Below are 12,956 nucleotides of genomic sequence, written 5' to 3' on the forward strand. Positions count from 1 at the left end.
TGGATGAGGATAATAGGCAGTGGCTAGAGAACAAGTGTAAGCTTGGCACCAAAAAGAAGAGAAAGAAGGGAGATAAAACATCTTCTCCCACTCTGACAAAGGTACCTAAGGAAGGAAAAACTGACTCCCCTCTGGTTGGTCTTTCTAACCGATTCCAATCCCTTGAGAACATCTCTTTCTCTGAGGCGGAAGCTGAGGGTTAGGTTCCGGCTTCAGCGCGACTTACAGGGCGTGCCGAGTCTTCTTCTTCAGGGAATGTAAAGTCCTTGGAGGGAGGGACTGGCCCAGAGTCCGGAGGTGAGGATGATAAAAAGAAAAAGCTTGTGGGAATTGACACATCTGTGTCATTAAAGGGGGGAATGATTCCTCCCCAGAGGCAGAGGATAAGGGGAGTGGGAAGGAGAAAGCCATCTAACTCAATCACCAATGATGGCGGTACCCACTTCGTTGATGCTCCATTAATGTCGCCAGCATAAAGTCAAATACAGCTAGATTTGCGGCCTTCGATTTTCTCAGCCGTGTTGAAGCTGACATTTTCTTTTTGCAAGAGACCAGGCTGCCAAACATGGCAGACGTGTTTAAAGCTAAGAGGAAGTGGAGACTCAGGCCCTCCTATTGGTCTCTTGCTGCTGAGCCGTATAGCGTAGTGGCAGTCCTTTTTATCGCACCGGTGGAATGTTGACGGGTTATTGAGTTAGAAATGGGGAGGTGCCTGATCTTAGATGACCTCATGAAGGGACAAGAGCTCCGGCTCATTAACATCTACGTTCCCCAATCTAAGTGGGACCGGAATTGTCTCTTTATGAGGATCAAGCTCTACCTTGAGGATGAGGATCAAGTCAGCAGGTTGTCTTTTCAGGGGACTTCAATACCATCACGAGGCCCTGAGATAGAGGAGGTTCCAGAGACAAGCTGACTTATGATAGCGTCGCCTTTAATAGTTTAGCTAGTGAGGCTCGCCTGGTCGATGTCCACATTCGGCATACCCCAGGCCACGAGTGGTTCACCTATCATAGAGGTAACTGTAGATACAGAATAGATAGGTTTTATTTAAAGGAGGAAGATGTATCTTCATCAGTGTCTGTTGTTGAGGTGGAGTTCTCCGACTACTGTTTAATTTTGTTTTCTCTAAATGTTACAGAGACCCTCCGGATGGGAAGAGGATCAATTCATCTCTCTTGGAAGAAGCGGAGATAAGACAGTCCTTTGAGGATTTTCTTCAGAGCCATGTACCCTTACTGGATCTTTGTAGTAGTAAGTCAGACTGGGGGGAGATGTTCAAGAAAAGGGTGGCGAGATTCTTCCGCCAGCTCTTGAGCCTCAGGAATCTGAGCAGGTACTGCCTGTATCAGGGTTTGAGGAGGTAACTCGAGCATTTTGTCTCAACTGGAGGTAGCCATGAGGAGATCTCCAGAGTGAAATCTTTGCTCATGAGGTGTCAGTACGATAGACACGCATCTTTGGTTTTTGAGAGGGATTATGGGAAGTACCGCTTGCCCGACCCTTACAGAAACTGCAAGATGTCAGTGAATAGTAAAGTGGTTACAGGACTGGCCGACACTGCGGGGTCCCTGAGGCAATCCAGAACAGGAATCCTGGAGGTTGTCAGATCCTTCTACTCGCACCTCTTGGGTAAGAGAGATCTTAATTGGGATGAGATGTCAGCTTTCCTGGCTGAAACCATCCCCGAACCAGGGGTAGACCCCTCTCTTGATGTTTTGACAGAGATGATCAGGGAAGAGGAACTTAAGTTGGAGATGGAAGGGCTTGCCTGAAGAATATCGCCCTGTCCAGAAGGCTTAACTTCTGAGTTCTATAAGACCTTTAAGGATGCTTTGGTTCCCCTCTTGACTGAGCTATTCAATGAGTGTCTTTCCTCGGGCACTCTGCCAAAGTCAATGAGGAGGTATGCCCTGATCATCTGGTCAAAGGGTAAGAACCCCTCTTGCATAGAGAATTGGCATCTCATAGCACGTCTCTATGCAGACAGGAAGGTTCTGGCAAAGGTGCTGTTTAATAGGCTGGTGAAATTTGCACCCCGACTCCTTTCAGAGGCTCAGCATAGTTCTATTCCAGACCACAGAACATTTAGTGCTGTGCTCTATGTCCAAGAGGCAGTGGAGCAGGGTAGGGCTGGTCAATGGAAGGGGTACATGCTGTCACTGGACCTGGCAAAAGCATTTTATGGGGTTAATCACAAGTACCTCTGGTTTGTCCTTCTGAGATATGGCCTGTCAGGGGGGTTTGTTGATTGGCTTAAGACCTTGTACGGTGGGGCAGAGTTTCCCGCTTGTGAACGGTTAGATTGGCAGCTCTTTTCGGGTTGGACCTGGTGTTCGCCAGGGTTGTCCCTTGAACCTGCTGCTGTATGTGTTTGCGATTGACCCACTTCTTAGGAGGGTGGAGCGGGGACCTTTGGCTGGGATCAGGATGGACCAGGCAGCACCGGAAGCCACTCTGAGGGTTGTGTGTATGCCGATTATGTCACTATTTTTGTTTCCTCTCACGAGGAGGCAGGGTGGCTGATGTCAGAGGTAGATCGCTACTCGGAGGCATCCGGGTCCAAGATCGACTGGGATAAGTGTGAGAGTCTCAGGTTGGGAGGAGGAGATCCTGGTTTTGATCTCCCGGACACCCTTCCATGACCCAAAGTCTCTGCAAAAGTCCTTGGCATTGAATTTGGCCAGGGGGATTACCCCAAAACAAAATTGGGATAGCAGGCTAGAGATTGCCACTCAGAAGGTGAACCAGAGGAAGGGTTGGTCTTTGACCCTAAGGGAAAGGGTAAACCTGATCAAAACTTACCTGCTCCCTTTACTGATTTATCTGGTCATTGTGTGCATCTTGCAGTTAGCGCAGTGGTTAGGTATCACACGTGGAATGCACGGTGCTTAGTATCGACGCAATGGAAAATCCTCCCAGTGGACGATGTGTTTAGAACCATACTCAATGACCTGGTGAAGGTGCGCTCTGTGGAGTATGAGACTGGACACATGCAGGGCCACTCTCCTCTGGAGGGCTTTTCTTTTAGTGTGCCCTAGTCTGGTCATCTCCTTTCCTGGTGCTGGGCTGCTGCTGACACTGTAGATTTTTTTTGTTTGATCATTATTCAGTGATGTAGGGCTGCAGGTGCCAAACTTGGGCTTTGTGATTTGTGGGTATTATAGCGTTCATTTCTGTATATATTGTACAGGGATATAGATTTGGGTGTAGGTGTTAGGTTGGGTGGTGGTAAAAGGGGGGAGGTGGGTTTGTCATGTCGGACTATGGGACACTGGGGTGTTTGGGGGAAACACTGGCACTGCCTGATCTGGCCTATGGATGTTGGACATGGACTGAGGCATGAGACGCAGGACCAGCTCTCAGGTCAGTGCGGGGTTGGGAATGGTGGGCTTGAGTATGGGGTGGTTAGATTAGTCTTGTATATATTTGTATAGTTTGTTTTTGCATGTGTATATATTTATGTATATAATTTTAGTTTGCTATTGTTTATTTTTACTTTTTTGTGATTATTTTATTTGGTGACTGGACCAGAAGGTGTAAGTTATTATTAGTTATTATTCTGTATAAATAATATTTGTGTGAGGAGATAATGAGAGGCTGGACCAGTGTTTAATATACGGATTATTTTTCTGGTTGATATTCCTGTTATGTTTCTGTTATTAATATGTTTTTCATTTTTATAATAAAAGATATACAGGATGTAACTCAGGATCAGTACAAGCCAATTTCTATTCCTTTCAGCAATACCCCTCATGTATGAAGCCCATCTCTTCATACTCGGCATCTTTACAATTAGCGGTCTCCTAGACTCACATTCACATACATTTCTTGTCTGTCTCTCCCTCTCACTATTCATCTTTCCTCCTCTCAGGTCTCAGCACTTTGTCTCCCATTAGATGTAAACATTTTCTCGCTGTGAGCTAATAACAGCGATGATTAATTCTCGTCCCCGGGACCCTACAAATTCCACTCAGCTTCTTAAGTAAGGAGACAACATTTTTGAAGGTTTTACTGTAATCTCGTCTGGAGGCTGCGTCTCACCTCCCAACTTACTGTGACTAATAACTGGTAGCTACAATCCTCACAGCAGAAGATATTTTATAATAATAATAGACTAGAAATCTATAAAAACCCGGAATTTTCACTATCACCGGAATTTCAACCGTGCCATAAATCTTGGGAAAATTCCAGGACTTTTTTTTTCTTAAGAGTGGTGGACTATGCTTTCGCATCATGTGAATAATGTCATGCGTTTTTATAGTGTCGTGTGCAGTGTAAACTATTTCCTGCAGTTTTGAAATGTATTAGGTAGCCATGCAATATAATGTAAATTGTTATGTATCATGTGAGTAATGTGCGGTATGTAATAAGTATAGGGTAAGATAGACTTTAATAAGTACTGTAGTAAGGGTATTGTGCTTAGTGTATAAAAATATAATGCATAGTATTCATAAGGGACAGGCATAGTTAAAGTTTGGGAATAGACCATAATGGGAGGGGAAAGTCTGAGTAAAAAGGGACTGCTTTCTGATAGACAGTCAGATATGGAAGCTTGTTAATCAAGGTCAAGTTCAGGTGCAGTGGGTTGATAGCGAAAGCTTGAACCTAGAAATTCCGTGCAAACATTTCTTCAACGTCCAGAGCTCAAGGCTCGATAAAGGTGCTGCCAAAAGTGCCTCATCATCTGGCATACAGGGGAAGATGGACGTGGATCCACGTGTAAGGAAGGTAATGGATCCCGGGTATACTGCAGAACTAGACAGGAAATCCCTGGGGCTGAAAGAGCAATAAATGTAGGGATAGTCCAGGAGGAACAGAGTAAAGTTGAGAATGTGCTGTGCCAAGAAAAAAAAAGACACAAGAAGTGTTGTGCCAGATACTGTGTGTTACAATCCGATGCACTTGAACTGTCCAGTAAACATTTGGATGTTGAAACAAACAGTGTGTCCCCTGAGTTATGTGCAGATGCCTGGAGACAGCGGAGCCCAGTGGCCTACAAGTGTGTCTGACGCATAGCACACGACTGCACATTCCGACTTGGACACGATTTTCCTATAGCGTGCCACGGTGTCATGGAGCAGCAGCTCGCCCACGGCTACCGCCCTATGGCACTTTACAGCCCCATAGGGAAAACATCCAACTTGTGCTGATGCTAAAAATATGACTCACCGGTGACTAAATGTCCGTGGGACGTAGCCATAAGTAGAGTATATTTATTAATTCATGTACGAGGTCCTTCCATCATGTGCCATCCATAGTAAAATTAATTTACATCTACTGTAGAGTCCAAATCGATGACCATAAGTTTGACCATGTGGTTACCGCTACTAATTGTGAACCTGACAGTAATCAGTATTATTACCTGGGCACTATGGCTGGTACTGTTATACACACATTGTGGATGATATAGATGGTGACAGTAATCAGTATTATTACCTGGGCACTATGGCCGGTACTGTTATGCAGACACTGTGTGTGATATGGAAGGTGACAGTAATCAGTATTAATACCTGGGCACTATGGCTGGTACTGTTATACAGACACTGTGGGTGATATAGATGGTGACAGTAATCAGTATTATTACCTGGGCACTATGGCTGGTACTGTTATACACATTGTGGATGAGATAGATGGTGACAGTAATCAGTATTATTACCTGGGCACTATGGCTGGTACTGTTATACACACATTGTGGGTGATATAGATGGTGACAGTAATCAGTATTATTACCTGGGCCCTATGGCTGGTACTGTTATACACACATTGTGGATGATATAGATGGTGACAGTAATCAGTATTATTACCTGGGCACTATGGCCGGTACTGTTATGCAGACACTGTGTGTGATATGGAAGGTGACAGTAATCAGTATTAATACCTGGGCACTATGGCTGGTACTGTTATACAGACACTGTGGGTGATATAGATGGTGACAGTAATCAGTATTATTACCTGGGCACTATGGCTGGTACTGTTATACACATTGTGGATGATATAGATGGTGACAGTAATCAGTATTATTACCTGGGCACTATGGCTGGTACTGTTATACACACATTGTGGGTGATATAGATGGTGACAGTAATCAGTATTATTACCTGGGCACTATGGCTGGTACTGTTATACACACATTGTGGATGATATAGATGGTGACAGTAATCAGTATTATTACCTGGGCACTATGGCTGGTACTGTTATAAACACATTGTGGGTAATATAGATGGTGACAGTAATCAGTATTATTACCTGGGCACTATGGCTGGTACTGTTATACAGACACTGTGGGTGATATAGATGGTGACAGTAATCAGTTCTATTACTGTGGCCGGTACTGTTATGCAGACACTGTGTGTGATATACAAGGTGACAGTAATCAGTATTATTACCTGGGCACTATGGCTGGTACTGTTATACACACATTGTGGGTGATATACAGTGGGGAAAAAAAGTATTTAGTCAGTCAGCAATAGTGCAAGTTCCACGACTTAAAAAGATGAGAGGCGTCTGTAATTTACATCAGGGGTCCCCAACCGCCGGTCCGCGGCCCAGCACCGGGCCGCTGCAGTGCCCTTGCCGGTCCGCGGACACAAGGGGAGCCAGGGGCGGTCAGTGGCATAGCCGGGGCTGGGGCGGCGCGCAGCAGCTCTTAGCGGCGGCCAGGGAGCGATCAAGCAGCTCCGCTGCCTGCAAGAGGGAATAGCAGGAGCGGAGCTGCAAGGACCCGTCCAGCTTCCTGCCCGCCGCCCGCGCTTCCTGTCTCTGACTGACACAGAGAGGAGAGCGCGGCCGCTGCTGTGTCAGTGCGAGGAAGCGCGGGCGGCGGACAGGTGAGAGGAGAGAGGTGGTGTCTGTGTGTATATGTATGTCTGTCTGTGTGTGTGTGTGTGTATAATGTGTGTACATGTATGTCTGTGTGTGTGTGTACATGTATGTGTGTGTGTGTGTTGGTCTGTGTTTGTGTAGCCTGGCCCTGGAGGAGATGGGGACATGAGGAGAAGGCCATGAGGGGAGTGATGGAGAGATGGCAGTGATGGGGTGAAGGCAATGATGGGGAGAGGGGAGTGATGGGGTGAAGGCAATGATGGGGAGAGGGGAGTGATGGGGTGAAGGCAATGATGGGGAGAAGGCAATGATGGGGAGACAGCAGTGATGGGGTGAAGGCAATGATGGGGAGACAGCAGTGATGGGGTGAAGGCAATGATGGGGAGATGGCAGTGATTGGGTGAAGGCAATGATGGAGAGACGGCAGTGATGGGGTGAAGGCAATGATGGAGAGACAGCAGTGATGGGGTGAAGGCAATGATGGGGAGACAGCAGTGATGGGGTAAAGGCAATGATGGGGAGACAGCTGTGATGGGGTGAAGGCAATGATGGGGAGATGGCAGTGATGGGGTGAAGGCAATGATGGAGAGACAGCAGTGATGGGGTGAAGGCAATGATGGGGAGACAGCAGTGATGGGGTGAAGGCAATGATGGGGAGACAGCAGTGATGGGGTGAAGGCAATGATGGAGAGATGGCAGTGATGGGGTGAAGGCAATGATGGAGAGATGGCAGTGATGGGGTGAAGGCAATGATGGGGAGAGGGGAATGATGGGGTGAAGGCAATGATGGGGAGACAGCAGTGATGGGGAGAAGGCAATGATGGGGAGAAGGGAGTGATGGGGTGAAGGCAATGATGGGGAGAAGGGGGTGATGGAGCACTTATTCAAAACCTATGGTGAGTTGAGTCACATTATAAATGTTATTTAATTATAAGTATGCACTGCTACACTACAACCGTATCCATAGCCCCGCCCCCTTATGACCAAAGCCCCGCCCCTGCCACACCTCCATCCCCGCCCTGCCGGGCCATGGAAGAATGGTCTTGCTTGAAACCGGTCCCCGGTGCAAAAAAGGTTGGGGACCACTGATTTACATCATAGGTAGACCTCAACTATGGGAGACAAACTGAGAAAAAAAAATCCAGAATATCACATTGTCTGGTTTTTTTTCATTTTATTTGCATATTATGGTGGAAAATAAGTATTTGGTCAGAAACAAGCAATCAAGATTTCTGGCTCTCACAGACCTGTAACTTCTTCTTTAAGAGTCTCCTCTTTCCTCCACTCATTACCTGTAGTAATGGCACCTGTTTAAACTTGTTATCAGTATAAAAAGACACCTGTGCACACCCTCAAACAGTCTGACTCCAAACTCCACTATGGTGAAGACCAAAGAGCTGTCAAAGGACACCAGAAACAAAATTGTAGCCCTGCACCAGGCTGGGAAGACTGAATCTGCAATAGCCAACCAGCTTGGAGTGAAGAAATCAACTGTGGGAGCAATAATTAGAAAATGGAAGACATACAAGACCACTGATAATCTCCCTCGATCTGGTGCTCCACGCAAAATCCCACCCCGTGGGGTCAGAATGATCACAAGAACGGTGAGCAAAAATCCCAGAACCACGCGGGGGGACCTAGTGAATGAACTGCAGAGAGCTGGGACCAATGTAACAAGGCCTACCATAAGTAACACACTATGCCACCATGGACTCAGATCCTGCAGTGCCAGACGTGTCCCACTGCTTAAGCCTGTACATGTCCGGGCCCGTCTAAAGTTTGCTAGAGAGCATTTGGATGATCCAGAGGAGTTTTGGGAGAATGTCCTATGGTCTGATGAAACCAAACTGGAACTGTTTGGTAGAAACACAACTTGTCGTGTTTGGAGGAAAAAGAATACTGAGTTGCATCCATCAAACACCATACCTACTGTAAAGCATGGTGGTGGAAACATCATGCTTTGGGGCTGTTTCTCTGCAAAGGGGCCAGGACGACTGATCCGGGTACATGAAAGAATGAATGGGGCCATGTATCATGAGATTTTGAGTGCAAACCTCCTTCCATCAGCAAGGGCATTGAAGATGAAACGTGGCTGGGTCTTTCAACATGACAATGATCCAAAGCACACCGCCAGGGCAACGAAGGAGTGGCTTCGTAAGAAGCATTTCAAGGTCCTGGAGTGGCCTAGCCAGTCTCCAGATCTCAACCCTATAGAAAACCTTTGGAGGGAGTTGAAAGTCCGTGTTGCCAAGCGAAAAGCCAAAAACATCACTGCTCTAGAGGAGATCTGCATGGAGGAATGGGCCAACATACCAACAACAGTGTGTGGCAACCTTGTGAAGACTTACAGAAAACGTTTGACCTCTGTCATTGCCAACAAAGGATATATCACAAAGTATTGAGATGAAATTTTGTTTCTGACCAAATACTTATTTTCCACCATAATATGCAAATAAAATGAAAAAAAAAACAGACAATGTGATTTTCTGGATTTTTTTTTCTCAGTTTGTCTCCCATAGTTGAGGTCTACCTATGATGTAAATTACAGACGCCTCTCATCTTTTTAAGTGGTGGAACTTGCACTATTGCTGACTGACTAAATACTTTTTTTCCCCACTGTAGATGGTGACAGTAATCAGTATTATTACCTGGGCGCTATGGCTGGTACTGTTATACACACATTGCGGGTGATATAGATGGTGACAGTAATCAGTATTATTACCTGGGCACTGTGGCCGGTACTGTTATACAGACACTGTGTGTGATATACAAGGTGACAGTAATCAGTATTATTACCTGGGCACTATGGCTGGTACTGTTATACACACATTGTGGGTGCCCTCTTAATAGGGCAAAGAATGTCTTATTATTGCTGGGTTAATAATAGTGGTGGCTGAATTTATAGCAGTGTCTTTGATAGCATTATACAGCCTGTGCCTTTAACAGAAGCAATGCACTATGGGATTAAAGCAGTGCTTTGTGGGAAGGAAGCAATGTATTCTGGGATGAAGAAGGGCCATTGTGCTTCTGTGGACCTGATAGGATGCACATGTTATTTTGTCCTCCTGTGTAACCTTTGTTTTTCCTGCAACTTGTCTACTTGAGTCACTACCCGGCTAAAGCATATCTGGTGAGAGTCAGTGTTTTCTTGCAAAGCAGTGATTCAGAGAGGTGTTATTTACTGTCTAGCAGCCAAGAGATGTCATTAACCCTATAGTTGCCAGTTCTCAGTAAATGTAATCATAAACTAATGTATTCCTATGTAATGTTTGCATCACAATGTACACTTCTGTGATTGTGTTAACTGTGATCATCTGCCCAATACTTATGCATGTTATTTGTATTCCTTGTAGTTTTACCGCTCATGTTCTATACTCTTCACAACTAAACAAGTTAGACTATAGAGAACAGTCTGCTTATTTTGGAAGACAGAGCTGTGGTTTATACTGTATGCTGGATTGCACATCGTGTCAGCGTGCCTGAAGGCAGAATAGTAAAACAGTTGCTAGATGCCTGCGATAGTGAATTCAAGCTGTAAGGGACCGCTATCACCCAGACAGCTCCGCATACAGGTACTACAGCAGCCGCTATACAGCCGCAGGAGACAAGTCCAGGGCCTAGTAAAACAGTTACGCCATACGCCTGCGACAGTGAATTCAAGCTGTAAGGGACCGCTATCACCCAGACTGCTCTGCACACCACGGGTACTACAGCAGCCGCCATACAGCCGCAGGAGACAAGCCCAGGGCTCAGTAAAGGACCGCCGGTCGCACGCGGTGATTGCATAGACTGTACGGGACCACTAACACCCACACTGCTCCGCATACGGGTATCACAACAGCCGCCATACAGCCGCAGAACGCTACCGCAGCCCGCCAAGAAGTGCTACATCTTCCCTGCCACACGGAAGCTGCCATAGATAGACTGTTTCCCTCCAATATACTCAGCAGTACTCAGCCAAACGCACAATGTCTCGGAAAAGCACATCCTCACTCAAAACGAGGCCACGAGCAAGCTCTAGCAGATCATCATTAGCAGAGCTAGCTGCCGTTGCTCGAGCCGAGGCTGAGGCAGCCAAAGCAAGATCTTCCTTTGCCGAACAAGAGATGCATCTAAAGCTGAGACAAGCAGATCAAGATACAGAAGCTGCACGCCTGAAAGCTGAAACCATACATTTGCAGGCAGAGAGAGAAGCGGAAACTGGACGCCTGCAGGCAGAACTATAAAGACTTGTGGCAGACAAAGAGACAGCAGCTGCAATAGCTAAAGCAGAGTGCTTGGAAGCTATGAAGAATCCTGATTCTGAGAGACACAGCAGCATTCTCGGACCAGATCTAGAGCAGCAAGATCCAGCGCAACGTGTCGCAGAGTACATCTGTCAACATTCCGGCGTAGATGACAGCCCTGGCGCATCACATCGATCAGCCCATGCCGATTACCAGCGATCCAACCCCGAGCTTCACTACCATAGTCGAGGAGACGTCCAGCACAGAGATGTTGACCACAGCTACCGTTCCACTGAAAAGAAGGTACAGCTCCCATCTCGCCTTAAAGAGACATCTTCACCAACAAGGTACCCCACAGACTATTCAGAGTCACAAGCGTCTTACAGGTATGGTGATGCACCACACACTAGACATGACTATCACACACCGGCTCATGCCAACACTGACGGAGCCATCAAGGACCTGGCAAAGTTCCTTGCCCGCCAAGAACTGGTTACAAAGGGACTTGTAAAGTTCACTGACAAACCCGAGAACTATCTATCGGTCATGGCGAGCCTCGTTCCGGAATGCTATTCATGGTCTGGACCTTTCTTGTGGTGAGGAGTTAGATCTCCTGGTAAAGTGGCTCGGAAGTGAGTCAGTCGAGCATGCCAAAAGACTGAGAGACATTAATGTAAAGCATCCTCGCACAGCCCTACATAAAGTGTGGGAAAGACTTGATGAATGCTATGGGGCAGTAGAAGTCATAGAGAATGCTTTATATAAAAGAATTGAGGATTTTCCTAAGATAGGACCTAAAGGATAACTAAAGCTTAGAGAACTGAGAGATTTGTTGAATGAGTTGCAGGTTGCTCAGCAGGAAGGAGACTTGCCCGGATTGGCTTTCTTAGACACCGCTAGGGGTGTCAATCTGATAGTACAGAAACTTCCTTACAACCTACAAGAAAAGTGGATTACATGTGGTTCAGAGTATAAACACAATCATAATGTATCATTTCCTACTTTCAATGTATTTGTTGATTTTGTCACCAAACAATCTAGGATTAGAAATGACCCTAGTTTTGATTTTACTCTGTCGTATTCCACTGCCACTGGTGTCAAACCCGGTAAGACACTCGTGGCAGTCCACAAAACTAACATTGATTCCACAGGCCCTCCTCACAAGGTGAATAAAACCCCTCCAGACGAGAGCAAACCTCAGGATGTCAGTAAATATTGTCCTCTACATAAGAAACCACATCCTCTTCTAAAATGCAAAGCCTTCAGGGAGGCGTCTTTAGAGGATCGTAAAGGTTTCCTCAAGGAAATCTGCTTCAAATGTTGTGCCGCAACCTCTCACTTCACCAGGAACTGTGAAACTAGCGTGAAATGTGCAGAATGCAGCAGCACGGATCACAATACAGCCTTGCACCCTGGATCACCTCCACGAGTGTTGTAGCAAGCAGAGGAGCACGATGGAAAGCAGAAAGACACTGACGAAGACACCCCAGATGTCAGCTCTAAATGTACTGAGATCTGAAGAGGACTCACAGGAGGAAGGTCCTGTTCAAAAATCTGCCTTGTCTGAGTTTATCCCGCAGGCCGCAAGGAAAAACCTTCAAGATTTATGCAGTCCTGGATGACCAAAGTAACAGGTCTCTAGCCAGATCCATCTTCTTTGACAACTTCAGCATTGTAGGCCCTGGTTCTCCCTACACCCTGAGAACATGTTCAGGTACCGTTGAGACGGCGGGGAGAAAAGCAACCGGATACAAAGTGGAGTCCATAGATGGCCAGACCTGCGTATCACTACCGACCATCCTGGAGTGCAACCTGATTCCTGACAACAGGTCAGAAATACCTTCACGGGAGGTGGCGACATATCTCCCCATCTAATCTAAAGCGTATAACCCACCTGATACCTGA

Source organism: Dendrobates tinctorius, unplaced genomic scaffold (assembly GCF_039654945.1).
Source record: "Dendrobates tinctorius isolate UK_male_01 unplaced genomic scaffold, ASM3965494v1 ptg000014l, whole genome shotgun sequence".
Taxonomy (NCBI): Eukaryota; Metazoa; Chordata; class Amphibia; order Anura; family Dendrobatidae; genus Dendrobates; species Dendrobates tinctorius.